We start from the raw sequence: 14,321 nt of genomic DNA, 5'->3' as shown, positions 1-14,321 counted from the left end.
CCAGCTGCTGGAAAAAAAAACCATGAGGGCTGTGTTGAAATATGGAAAAATGTTGTACAGCAGAAACAGCCTAGATGACCATGAGAAGAAAGATTTAATGGGCTGTGACAGATCAACACAATGGAACATTACAGTAGCTATTCAAAAAAGGGTGATTATGAAAACTAGGTAAGGACATGAAAAAAATGTTGAATATTGTGATAAGTCAAAATAGCTGACTACAGAATTATATATGCTAACAGACAGGCTTCTCTATTTGTCATTTCCATTATGCTGCATGACTTATTATTATAAGAAAGTAAGGTATACAAATAGAAAGTGGTATGTAAAATTTTTGAGTTACAGTAGAATGAGAGATTAAAACTATTATTTCTCATTATTTCTAGGTGGCTCAGTGTGTTAAGCATCTGCCTTCAGCTGGAACCATGATCCCGGGGTCCTGGGATCAAGCCCCACATCAGGCTCCCTGCTTGGCAAAAAGCAGCTTCTCCCTCTGCCTACCACTCTCTCTGCTTGTGCTCTCTCTCTGACAAATAAATAAACAAAGTCTTTTAAAAAAAAAACAAAACTATTATTTCTCACTAGCATTATCTCAGTGGTTTTTCAGTAAGACGGACACACTGTTTAAAAGATAATAAATTTTGGATGCCTGCCTGGCTCAGTTGGTGGAGAATGTGTTGCTTGATCTCCAGGTCAGGAGTTCAAACCCCACACTGGGCATAGAGCTCACTTAAAAAAAAAAAAAAAAAAAAAAAAAAGGAAAAAGAAAAAAGAAAAGATAACAAATTTCAAAATGAGGAGAACTCTTCCAAAACAGCGGAGAAGTAAATATTTCTTAAGGGTCTTCAAAAACATTGTTCTAGGTTCTGGTGCTAACAGGCAAAAAGAAGCCAAGCTGGGTGTGGGCTCTCGAGTTGCTCAGGCTAATCGTCCCTGTCTTTGTGGTAGATGGCCTGCCTAAGTGAGCCACCCACAATTCCTCTGTTCCCACGCGTGCTCCCCCCATTGAGATATGGGAACTATTTCACCTCCTCTTAAATCCAGGCTGGCCCTATGACTTGCTTTTTATTTTTTCTTAATATTTTATTTATTTATTTGACAGAGATACAGAGAGAGAACTCAAGAAGAGGGAGCACAGGCAGAGGAAGTGGGAGAAACTGGCTCCCACCAAGCAAGGAGTCAGATGTGGGGCTCGATGCCAGGACCCTGGAATCACGACCTGAGCCGAAGGCAGACGATTAATCAACTGAGCTGCCCAGGCGCCCTCACCATGACTTGCTTTGGCAACAAAATGTGGGAGAGGTCACACTGTATGACTTTGGGGCCTGGCCTTATCCTCCTAGAAGCCCCTTCTGTGTGAACAAGCGCAGCTGAGCTGCTAGACAGAGCCTGCGTGGCCAGAGACAAGCTGGGGGAGGGGTGGGGGGGGCAGCTCTGCCAGCCCCTGCTAAGATGCCAGACATGTCGGCCAAGCTACCTTGTCCCCTCCAGCTCCCGTGAGGGTTCCCAGCCAAAACTGGGCACAGAAGAGGCAAGCCCTATGCCCAGGTCTCAGAAGTGTAATCAAATAAACATCTGTTGCGCTTTTCTGTCACTAAGTTTTGGCTGTTTTGTTACATAATAATAACCGACTGAAACAACTCTCACCTCTCCTGTCTTGACATCCCCCTCCCCAGCCCAGAGCTTGGCACATTTGCTTGGCACATTCGATGCGTGGATTCAGGTGAGAGAGGGGGGAGATGCAAAATAGGAACATCAAGAACTAAAACGTCTTGAGCACATGTGGCATCTTTTCTTCATGTTGACTCTGTTACTCCACGTCACGGTACAGTCGAGGAAATGTCACACAGAGAAGAGAACTAATTCCACCCAGGGCATTCACAGGGACAGAGCTGGGTTTCACACCTGGGCAGTCCAGTGCCCTTGTGCTCAACTCTTGGGTTATACAACCTCTCAGAGTAACCTGATGGTGAAGATTAAGAAGGAGTCTGAATGCTGGTCCTTGACAAGCCCCTTCCTGAGTAAGTATAGAGAGAACCAGCATAGGCTAATTACCAGGGGGAGGGCCCGGTGGTGGGGAGCCTGGGACCTGGTATCTGGGAGCCCAGCTTCCAAGGCAGTTCTGGGCACACAGCCCCCAGAGCAGCCCAGCTCCCCTGCACCTGCAGCCTCCTGGACACCCACACAGATTCTTCTGGAATTCAGGGTTTCTCATGGGCTTACTCATGTAGGTGGACTATAGAGGAAGGTAAAGAAGGAAACCAGCTTAACCCTGGTTTTAATTCTACATAAACACTATGTTGGGGACACAGTGAGTCTCCAGAGGCCTGAACTATCTAGCCCAGAGGTTGGCAAAATGAGGCCTTGAGCCAAATCTGGTCTGCCATGTGTTTGTAGGACGTGCAAGCTCAGGAGGTTTTTCAATGAAGGATTTTTTTTTTTTTTCAATGAGTGTTTTTCATTTTTTAACGGTTGGGAAAAAAAATTGGTGTTTTCTTTTCAGTGGATGTTTTTCAATTTTTTTTTAAAGATTTTGTTTATTTATTTGACAGACAGAGATGAGAAGTAGGCAGAGAGGCAGGCAGAGGGAGAGAAGGAAGCAGGCTCCCTGCTGAGCAGAGAGCCTGATCTGGGGCTCGATCCCAGGACCCCGGGATCATGACCTGAGCCGAAGGCAGAGGCTTTAACCCACTGAGCCACCCAGGCGCCCCTGTTTTTCAATTTTTAATGGCTAAAAATTTCAAAAGAATAATTGTGGTTTGTGGCACATGCAAATCATATGAAACTCACATTTTAGTGCCCATTAATCCAATTTTATTGGAGTACAGCCAAACGCTTCCGTGTACTCACTGGTGTGGCTGCCTTCCTGCTGCAATGACAGAGCTGTAGAGGGTGTGTGCCCCACAGACCAAGAAATATTTACAAAGTGGCCCTTTGGAGAGCCTGGGTGGCTCGGTGGGGTAAGCGTCCAGCTCTTGTTTCAGCTCAGGTCATGATCCCAGGGTCATGAGATCAAGCCCTGCCTCTGACTCTATGCTAGGCATGGAGCCTGCTTAGATTTTCTCCCTCTCTCTCTCTCTGTGCTTCTCCTCTGCCTTACCCCTCACCCCCTTGCACGCACACATGCACCCTCTCTAAACAAAACAAAAAACAAAGTGGCCTTTTATGGAAAATGTTTGCCAATCTTTGTTCCAGAGAACACTTCACGTGATAGGATCTCAGGGAGCCTATTTTCTATATAAATTGCTCAAAATATTATGGCTATGGACAAGGTCTACGGGAAGACAGGTTAGATATGAAATACCAGGACGTTAGACACTTTCCCTGGTATCAGGTTGAGGAGCTAAAGACAAGGTTTAGAGGCTGAGCTAGGATACTGTTCCGTGACCTTGGCCAGATCTTTCAACCTCCCTTAGCTTTAGCGTCTCCTTCCCAAAATGGTTAGGGGGCAGGGCTGGTATTTAGTTGTCTGCACAGGTGAAAGCAAAACCAGATGTCAAAAACAGAGACTTCTGTATCAGTGGGTGAATAGCTGAGTCTCCATCTGGTTCCTCTGGCCCCCACCCCCGCCCTTCCCTCATCCTCCACCAACTCCCCAAGACTCAGCAACTAAGGGGTTAACCTTGGTCCTGCAGACAGAGCTCTCCAAGATCTCCTGCCACCCCTCTGGTTGTTCAGGGCCTGTGCTTTATGGGTCCTTAAGTATTTTAAATACCGTCCCTCCCGAGGGCCCCATAGCTCAGAGTCTACCAGTAGGATGCATCCATTTTGTTCTAAAAACACATTTTCAGTCCCTGGGCTTAAAATCTGTCTTCTGAAGCAGTCATAATCTTAAAGCTCAGTCCCCTGGTGAGCCATTAAAATGGAAAGAATCTCCCCAAAGATGAGAAGGAAGGCAAGAGTGTGACAGTTCCTGGACTCCGCCCCTTGGATTTTGTGCCACACAGGGCACCCAGATTGAAAGAAAGAGCTGACAAAGCCCACTCCCCAGGATCCTCTCAGCTTGTTCCTCCAGACAACTCCAAGCTGATGCATCTTCGAGAACATGCTTGCCTCCACCATAAGGAATCCCATAGGAACGGGAGTAGAAGAGAAAAAAGTGGTCTTCACCAACACAGAGCATGGCCAGCTGCTGCTGGCCACAGCTGGGCACATCCCCATCCCATCACCATATTGCACAAAGGCAAAGTGTATCCAGCCAGCCACCCCTCCCTCTGCAATTCCAGCCTGCTCAGGGATGGCAACGACCTGGGGATTGCCTCTCCCGGGATCTCCATTTGTTTGCATGCAAACAACTCCCTTTTGTCTGAGTGCCCTCTTTGCAACACCATATTTTCAGGAATGGAGATGAACCTCTGTAGTAACTCTCTGAGTAGAGGGGGCCCACCTGGAGCCAAGAGACCTGGGTTCAAACCCTGATTCTGACACTTCAGCCAGGGAATTCACCCAACCTGCAGGAGACAGTGAATGCTTGTCCTGCAACCACATAGATTTGTCTTAAAAGAGATAAAGCGGTAAAAGATCCTGTAAACATAGAGCCTTCGAATTCCTGTTGGTCTTCCACATCCTCTCTCATAGGCTGCATTTGGCTCCTTGGGAAGCAAGTTCCAGTTAAGGATAGGAAAAGGAGAAAGGGAGGGAAGGCATTACCCATCTCCCTCTCCCTTCTAAATGATGCAAACTCAGAGCTCTGGAGCTCTGGGGACCATCCAGACGAAGGACAAGGCTGAAGCTAACAGCTCAGAGGAACCATAGTCAATCTTGCTTTTTTTTTTTCAATCTGTTTTTTAATTTGGGAAAAGTTTAATCATATTCAAAGGAATACAAATTTAAAACTCGAAGATGCAATCTTCCACCTTCACCCGTTCCTTCTCTGAAGCTCTTTTATATGTAGATCCAGGTTTTTCATCTATATCAATTACCCTCTTTTTAAAGAACTTCTTTTAATGTTTCTTACGAGACAGGCCTCATGGCAATAAATTCCCCCAGTTTTTGTGTGTCCAAGAAAGTCTTTATTTCTCCTTACTTTTGAAGGCTAATTCCACAGAGGACAGAATTCTAGGTTGGTGGTTAATCTCGCTAAACACTTTATTTCAGGGCACCTGGGTGGCTCAGTTGGTTAAGCATCTGCCTTCGGCTCAGGTCATGATCCCAGGGTCCTGGGATCGAGCCCCGGATCGGACTTCCACAGCTCAGCGGAGTGTCTGCTTCTCCCTCTGCCTGCTGCTCCCCCTGCTTGTGCTCTCTCTCTCAAATAAATAAATAAAATCTTAAAAGAACACACACTTTATTTCATTCCCACTCTCTTCTTGCATGGTATCTGAGGAGAAGTCAGATGGAACTCTTGTTTTTGTTCTTCTGTTAAGTAAGGTGTTTTATCCTCTGGCTCCTTTCAGGACTTTTATCTTTGATTTTCTATAGTTTGAAAATGATATGTCTAAGAGTAGTTTTTTGATCATTTTTCCTGCTTGGTGTTCTCTGAACTTCCTGAATCTGACAGTAATTTGGGGAAAATCTCAGTCATTATTGTTCCAAATATTTATTTATTTCTCTCCTTCTGGAATTCCCATTACACATGTTACACATTTTACAGTTGTCCCATGGTCCTTGGATAGTCTGTTCTTTTTTTTTTTTTTTTTTTTTTTTAATCCTAGTCTTTTTTTCTCTTTGCTTTTCAGTTTTGGAAGGTTCTATTATGCTGTCTTCAAGTTCAGTGATTCTTTCCTCAGCTGTGTCCAGTCTACTAAAAAACCCATCAAAGTCATCCTTCATTTCTGTTACAGTGGTTTTTATCTCTAGCCTTTTCTTTTGGTTCTTTTTTAGGATTCCCATCTCTGTGTCATATTGCCCATCTGTTCTTGCATGCTGTCTACTTTATTATTACAGCTGTTGGTTTACTAATTATAGCTGCTTTAAATTCCTGGTCTGACAGTTACAACACCCTTGCCGTGTCTGAGTCTGGTTCTGATGCTCATTCTGTCTCTTCCGATTACTACGTCTTATAGTTTTTTTCTTGATGGCTGGGCATGATCATTGGGTAAAAGGAACTACTTTAAATAGTCCTTTATTGTACCCAGTGGTGTGGTGAGGAGGTGTGATGTAGGGGAAGTGTTGCACACTCTGGGGATTCTGTCTCGGCCTTTTAGTGAGATCACAGCTCTGGATTCTGCTTCTGTTTACCCCCCTTAGGTGGAACGGGATGGCTACCCATAGCAGGAGTTTGGATATTCCCTTCCCCCAGGTCAGTTAGGCTCTGATAAAATCCTTATTGGGTTAGGCTGCATTAACTAGTTTTCTCTCAGGGCAGGACCTGTTAAGAGCAGAGCTTTGGCATATTTCAAAACAGTTCCTAGGCCTGGGGCATCTGAGTGGTTCAGTCGTTAAGGGTCTGCCTTCAGCTTAGGTCGTGATCCCAGGGTCCCCACATTGAGTCCTGCACTAGGCTCCCTGCTCAGTGGGAAGCCTGCTTCACCCTCTCCCACTGCCTGTGTTCCCTCTCTTGCTGTGTCTCTGTCAAACAAATAAATAAATTTTTTTAAAAAAGAAACAAAAAACAAAAAACAGTTCCTTTTTATCCCCCGCACCCTGCAATGAGCACAAGAGGATATTCATTTACTCATTCATTCATTCATTTAACATTTACTGTGAGAACCTGGTAGAGCTCCAGGGAGTAAAACTCATCAGTCTAGGGCTCACCATAACTGAGTTCCCTCAGGGTTTTTAACTCTCGGAGCTCTCCGCACTGAGCCTCCAACTGGTTCGTTATGGTTCAGATTTCCCTATCCCAGCCCTGATGCTGATGAGGCCCCCACCCTCGGGATTCTGCTCCGATAACTCGTGCTTCTCTGTCTCTCCAGTTTAAGGGGCAGCAGTTTGTCCTGTAACCTCACTTCTCTTATGGACCTAAGATGCATTGTTGATTTTTAAGGAACCTCTCACAACCATGTGGGAGTCCCAGGTGCCCTACGTTCTCAATCACACTTGGGAGGGTTAGCCCTTTAGAGTCTAGCAGGTGCAAGGAGAGACAAGGATCATTCTCCCCACGGCTAACCTCTTAGGCTTTGGGCTCTTGTAGGAACTTCGGTGGCACCTACCCACTTTTCAATGGGAAGTCTCACAGCCTCCCATCTTGGTCACCGGCTGCGTCCTCACCTCCAACCTCAACTCCTCCGAGCCATTGGAAGCCTTGCTCTGATATGAGACTCATTTGTGCAAAGAACTTGACTTCCCCGTACCCTGGGGGACATGACCTGAAATCCTTTACAGATAAATGAATCGGGGCTTCACAGACCCTGAAATCTGGCCTTCACCTGCCTTCCCAGCCTCATTTTCCTCAGCCTCCTCATGTACACCGTGCCTCTGCCAGACACCCTCTGCTTCCTTCGCTGTCTCTGCTGTCCTTCAGCGGCCCAGGGCAAGGGGGCCTGGAATTATTAACCTGAGGTCACGCTCTTATTTAATGAGATTAGTTGCTGCCAAAACCAGCTACCCACCCTCTCCTCCTCCACTGGGTGTGAGCGGTTAAACTTGGTTCCACAACTAGTGTGAGCTGAACTCAGGGGCCCCATGTGCTTTCGGTGCTTTTGGAGGCGGGGTATTTGCCACATAACAATTAGTGTCCCTCACCCCTCTGCCCTCACATCTCCTGCTCCTCCCACGTATCTGCCAGATCCATCCTGAGGTAGGAATTAGGAAGTGACACTCCCTGGCTCTCTGTGTGTGTGTGTGTGTTATTTTCAGCTCACAGCCCCCATTTTCCATGCTGCTTGCCCTGCCTCCTTCCTACAGCTCTGACCAGCCCAGGCTTCTGTCTGGAAGCCGTGGGCACTGCGAGAGCGCGCCACGATGGGGACTGTGGTGAGCCGCTTGGGGCGGCTGGAAAGCGACAGGGCACTGACCTCCGGCGGCCAGCCCTCACGGCCATGGGAATCCACCCTGTGGAAACCCCTGTCTTGGGCTGTCCCCAAGACCTCTCCAAAAGGTCTGGCTCTGGCTGCTCTGTTGGGATTCGAGCCAGAGACAAGGGCTTTTTTTCCCCACATGGCAGTTGCTGGGCCTACATTCCAGGCTCCACTGGGAACTGCCGGGAGACCCCAGCATCATTTATGGGGCCCTTGCTGGAAACAGTTGTAGAGGTGCTCCCCCGACTCCCACAGAGCCCTGGGTCAGGCTCCCAGGGGAACGCCTAAGCGGGCTGCACATGGGAGGAAAAGGAGGCCCAGGGAAGATTAGTGTTTGGGGTGCCAAGTCCTATGACCTAGATCTCAGGGGATGGCTTTGAAAGTCAACTCTCTTTCTAATAGGTAAGCTTGATGAACCTAGGCGGGGCTCACAAGACAGAGTCTGAAGAGTGTGTCCCAGAGTGTGGTCCTATTCCTCATCTTAACCTAGTTACCTCTGCAACACACCATACAAGGTCACATTCTGAGGTTCTGAGGGTTAGGACTTCAACATATATATTCTGGGGGGCACAATTAAACCCCCCAACACCAGGATTTCCCACACACTCCCAGGCTGGAAAAACCACCCCCACAGTCCCCTTTGAAACTTCCTGAAACTTGGGTGTCACCGGAGGCTCTGCAACCCCTTTGAAATGCCCACTCTAAGCAACAGGGCCAGACTGCCCTCCAGATTAAAGAAGGAAAGACCACTTCTCCCTTGATCCTCAGCAGCCCCTGGGCATTCATAGTGTCCCACATTTAAGGGGAGCTGAGGCTCTGAGACACGCAGAAATGTGTCATTTGTTTGGAGCATGAATTTGACAGTCTGGTGGGAGTGACATACGGAAGTCACTGAGCAGTGAGCAGACCTCACAAAGCCCTTGCGGCAAGAGTATTTCAGTGGACTTTCTCCCTCTTCCCCACACGCTCTGCGGGAGTGATCAAGGCTTTCTTGGGGAAGAATGGCCCTGTTGGAGCTCTCTCTTCTGATTATCCCAAAGAGCAGAGGAGTAATAGAAGGTTTCTTATTAAAATCGTGTGCCCAGCTGGCCCTCAACAAATCAGCCAAGTTGACATGAGCATCTTATTAACCAGAGGCTCACTCAAATGCCACAGTAGGGAGACTGTCCTGAGATATTATTGGCACAAAAAGTCACATTGAAAGGGACTAGAAGGGTGGCATTTAGATGAGCCCAGAGAATCAGCGAGGTGAGACAAGGAGGAGGGAACTTCCAGTTTGAGACATGAAAGTCTAAGAAAGAATGTTCTTGAAATCTAAGAGATTATAGACATCTCAGAGCAGGAGAACATTCTGGAATACTCAAACGAACAATTATTTCTTCGAAGCTTAGAAAAAGTCGTTGTAGGACAAATCAAAGCAAGTACTACTTTTAGAGGAAGTGGTAAGCAAAGAATTCACTAGCTCACGATGCAATACAAGCTGATATTATAAATAGGTTTGAATAGTGTAAATCATGGTCTCAGTCACGCAAGTAAACATAGCTAAGTGAGGAATAACTAGGATTTGAACTGTTCTGTGGGAACTGGTTTAAAATCGCACAAGCCAGCGTTGAGCCCAAAGCCCAGTGCAAATCCCTCATATTTACCAACATGGTTCTAGTTTTAAAAGATCCTTCTGCTTTCCTGCTGACTCTTTTACCTTCTCTATACAAGCAACCACTGCAGTATAATATAATGGAAAAGAGGGTCACAGGCTTAAGAACCAGAGGGTCAGCTAATTTCTGGTTCTACTTCTCTTAGGGGTAAATGAGGGGAATTATTCAGTTTCATTTTTTATTTATGTAGGTAATTTCTACACCCAACATGGAGCTTGTATGCAAGACCCCGAGACCAAGAGCCGCATGCTCCTCCTACCCCCAGCCAGGCACCCCTAGGTAAATCACGGAACTTCGTTCTGTCCAAAAAGGGTAATGTCACCAAACTAGATTTTTATGAACTATAAATGATCAGTGTGATAGTTTATGTAAAGTGCTTGGCACGTGGTAGATGCTCAATAAAATTAGCTCCTTCCTTCTCGTCAGCTCCTGAGGATTCTAGAGCACAAATGAGCTTTTCCCGAGGCAGGACAGACAAAGCACAGATGCTGGCTAGATGGAGTGATAGAGAAAGTTCATCTAAACTTACACCTTCGTCCCACTTTTTTGCTTCTTATCTCCCTGATCTTGCTCCCTGGATGAATGGGACTTTCTGAGGAGCTGGAGGCGAGGAGGCCCTCATTGCAAATCCCGTCCCTGGAGGTGACTTGGACGACAAAGGAGCTGACGCGACCTTCCACTTGACCGAAGGGCCTGCCCACTCAGGACTTTGAAGAGAAGGCATTCGTCAAAAATTAGCAGTTTGAAGGACTCCTCTCCTTCTCCCTCACCTCAGGGGTCATCACAGGCCACCCTTGTTAACAACAATCTCTTTTGTGTTTGTATATTCTTTGCACACATATTTCTGTTCCTGCTCAGGAGACTCTGGGCCACAAGAAGACCGAGTGCCCACCTCTGTGGGACTCAAAGCCCTGTGAGAAGGAATAAAAGTTAACATTTCCTGTGTGGAAGTCTGTCTTTCCCTCAAACATTAAAGAATTGCTGAGGCAGGGAAATAAAATCCTCAAAACGGGGGCTTGGGGAGAGTTAGGCACCTGGGTGGCTCAGTGTCTGCCTTCAGTTCAAGTCATGACCCTAGGGTCCTGGGTTTGAGTCCCACCCAGGTCAGGCTCCTTGCTCAGCAGGGAGCCTGCTTCTCCCTCTCCCTCTGGGTGCTGCTCCCCCTGCTTGTGCGCTCGCTCTCTCTTTCTCTCTCTCGCTGTCAAATAAATAAGTAAAATCTTTGGGGCGCCTGGGCAACTCAATGGTTAAGCCTCTGCCTTCAACTCAGGTCATGATCTCAGGGTCCTGGGATCGAGCCCCGCATCAGGCTCCCTGCTCGGAGGGAGGCCTGCTTCTCCCTCTTCCACTCCCTCTGCTTGTGCTCCCTCTCTTGCTGTCTCTTTCTCTATCAAATAAACAAATAAAATCTTTAAGAATAATAATAGTAAAAAACAATAAATAAATAAAATCTGAAAAAAAAAATAAAAAAGAAGAAGAAGAATTTCTGTGGCAGGGTCTAAGCCTAGGGCAAGGGACCTGCCAAGATCTTGCTTTATTCATCAGGACACAGGGATGGAGGAAAAAAGAAAGTGGAAAAGAAAAACCGGAGAGCCAGGGAGGAAGGGACTGCTTTATCTGGAGGCAAAGAGATGAGGTGAGGAGCGCAAGCCCAGGGGTGAGGTGAGGGAGCAGCCGCCCCCAGGGGCAGGGGCCTTGGTCCTGCCCGCAAGCCTGCTGGGCCCCACTCGCAGGCTGAACATCAGGCTGCAGACAACTGGGCTTTAGGCAGGAAAAGGCCAGGACAAATAGGGCCTTTGTGTGGTCCTGCCCTGGAGGAGGGCTGCCTTTTCCCACCCATGTGGGCAGTCCCCAGAGGAAGATGTGCGAGTCCGCTCTCTGCTCCCGGCCTTGGGGGTGGTGGCTATTCTACTTCTTTCTTTCCCTTCCCCAGCAGACAGGGGTCTCAAGGCAGCCTCCCTGGAAGGTGGTGATTTAAATGAAAAAAGGGGAAAAAAGAAAGAAAAGAAATGCTTCAGAGCAGGCCAACTACCTTCCTTCCCAGTCCCCAGTGCTCTCCCCTTGAGCTGGCCAGCGGCCGGCCCCCACCCACCCTTCTGGATCCCCTGGGAGCAACAGAATCACATTTGCTATCATTTGCTGTTTTAAATGCCTTAATGCACCATTTCTTTATCCAAGATGGCTGACCCCGGGCCCCCTTCAGGTCACATCCCCTTTCCCCCGCAGCAAGATGAAAGCTGCTAGGGCGACCAGCTTGTCCGCTTTGCCCCAGACTGTCCTGTTTTGCACCTCCTCGGTCCTGGGTCACCCTAAAGCTTCCTCAGGGCCACACCAGCTTTGGGGGTTTTCTGTGAGGAACATGAGCCACAGGCAAATGGTGGATGTGGATTAAAACCTAGTTCTGGCAAACTCCAGATCCCATTCTCTGAAAAATAAGAAATAAATTTGGGGAGTGGTTGGGAGATGGTGGAAAGTCATTAGTCTGTTGGAGAGTCCTTTCTTGGCTAATCCCTGCCACCCTTCCACCTGTGGAGGTTTAGAATGGGCTGTGGGGGGAGGCAAATGCATTCTTACAGAGCTTTCCGGGAGGTTCTGACCCATCCCCCACCCCTGTCACCCTGAGGACCACTGGGAAAAGCCTGGCCCTTCAAACTGGAAGGATGGGAACAGGAGCAACTTGAGATTTTGCAAATTCTCTGAAACTTTGAAACCTATAATCTCTCGGGAACAGTGGTCCAGCTTCCGTAAGATCACGACTCCTCATTTCCTATCCCTCCTCCCTGGAAGGGATTAGTCTGGGAAGGTAATGTGTCTCAGAGATGGCTCTTGGGGACATTTTCAGAAACATGATAACTTGCAGCCCAAGCTTCCTCTGGGTACAGCTGCAAGGGGTCACCCTCAAACATAAACCAAACCTGAGGCCCCTAAGAAATCTCTGTGAGCCTTTAAAGGCCAGAGTAAGAGGCACCTGGGTGTCTCAGTGGGTTAAAGCCTCTGCCTTCGCCTCAGGTCATGATCCCAGGGTCCTGGGATCGAGCCCCACATTGAGCCCTGCATCGAGCCCCACATGGGGCTCTCTGTTCAGCAGGGAGCCTGCTTCTCCTCCTCTCTCTCTCTGCCTGCCTCTCTGCTTACTTGTGATCTCTGTCTGTCAAATAAATAAAGAAAATCTTTTTTAAAAAAATGTTTAAAAATATTAATAAATAAAGGCCAGAGTAAAAACCTTAGGACCACGAACCAGGTAATATTTTTCTCATTCTCCTTGTGAATCTATCAATGCTTGACTGATGTGGAAATATTTTATTTTATTTTTTTATATATGTTAAATTTGCCATCAGCAAATGCTTAGAGCATTGCTACATGGTTCTGAACCTCAGGCCAACGTTTTCCCAGGAATCTTTCTTTTTTTTTTTTTTAGATTTTAAAAAACTTTATTTATTTATTTATTTATTTGCAAGAAAGAGAGAGAGAGAGAGAGGAGAAGCAACAGAGGGAGAGGGACAAGCAAACTCCACACTGAGCACAGAGCCTGATGCAGGGCTCGATCCCAGGTCCCTGAGATCATGATCTGAGCCGAAATTAAGAGTCAGACACTCAACCAACTAAGCCACCCAGGTGCCCTTTCTAGGAATATTTCTTAGTGTTTTTTAGCTGCAAGAAGAACCTACCTTTAGTCCTTTCTAGAAGGCCAGGGAAGTAGTTCTTTAATATAATATAATTTCTTTTAATTGTAAAACGGAGAAGTCTCCAGTCCTTTCCCTAACTCCAAGGAAGTGCTTTCTTGGGCTGTTGGGAGGAGAAAAAGCAGCATCTTGCTGGCTGGCTGCTGCCCTTTGGACTTTCTGCCATGAGCCCCCCAGCCGTCAGTTCTCATTGGTCTCCTGGGTCGGCTTTGTCCTCCCGAGCCCAGCTCTTCACTGGCGTGTACTGAACATAGTACTGTGTCCCGAGCACCAGCTGGGGACCCTCCCATGCAGGTGTGTTCCTTGAGGTCCACCCATGCCAGCCTCTTACTTGACATTCGATTTCTCGGGCTGGTCACAGTGCCTGTCACGGGGTTCGCCCTCAATTACAGTGTTGTATTGCTGTACATAACATCATTCAACTTAACTTTCCTCATAATCCCAAGATGGGCACGTCTCCACTTACCAGGTGAGGCTCTGAAAGGTTCCCCGATTCTCCCAGACTCATGCAACCAGAGAACGACACAGCAGCATCTCTGGGCTCGAAGCCATTGCTCCTCCTCCCACGGCTCTTGTTTGCAGACTTCCTCACACAAAAAGCCCACGCAGGGTGCCCACTGAGCTAAGTGCCAGGGACACAAAGAAGTACAAGACACCAATAGTGTACAAGAGGGACATATAAAGAGGTTGTGTCATCTGAGTGACAGCGAGCATGGGGGTGTGTTCTGCTGCTGGGAGAAGCAGCATAAAACAGAGCTGGGTCATCTCTGCCCCAGTGCAAGTCAGGTCAGCTTTCCCAGAGCCAGTGACCCTTGAAATGGGCCCTCAAACCTGAGAGGGGTCTCCAGGCAGCTGGCGGGACCGGGGAGGCAGTCGGCCAGTTCCAGGCCCAGGCCAGTTGGCTTTGCCTGGACACTGGGCTGGTGGGGTAGGGCGGGCGGGGGGGGGGGGGGATCCAGTGAATGACGGAAACAGAAGGGTCTTTCATGTCCCTCACCTGCACCCTCCCCCCTTCATTGCCCTCACCCAGGTATCTCTCTGGCTTCAGCTTTAGGAAGGGATTTTGCTAAAGGAGCTCAAGG

Source organism: Martes martes (genome assembly GCF_963455335.1).
Source record: "Martes martes genome assembly, chromosome: 2".
Classification (NCBI taxonomy): domain Eukaryota; kingdom Metazoa; phylum Chordata; class Mammalia; order Carnivora; family Mustelidae; genus Martes; species Martes martes.
The sequence above is the reverse complement of the archived record's forward strand: the minus strand, read 5'-3'. Positions refer to the sequence as shown.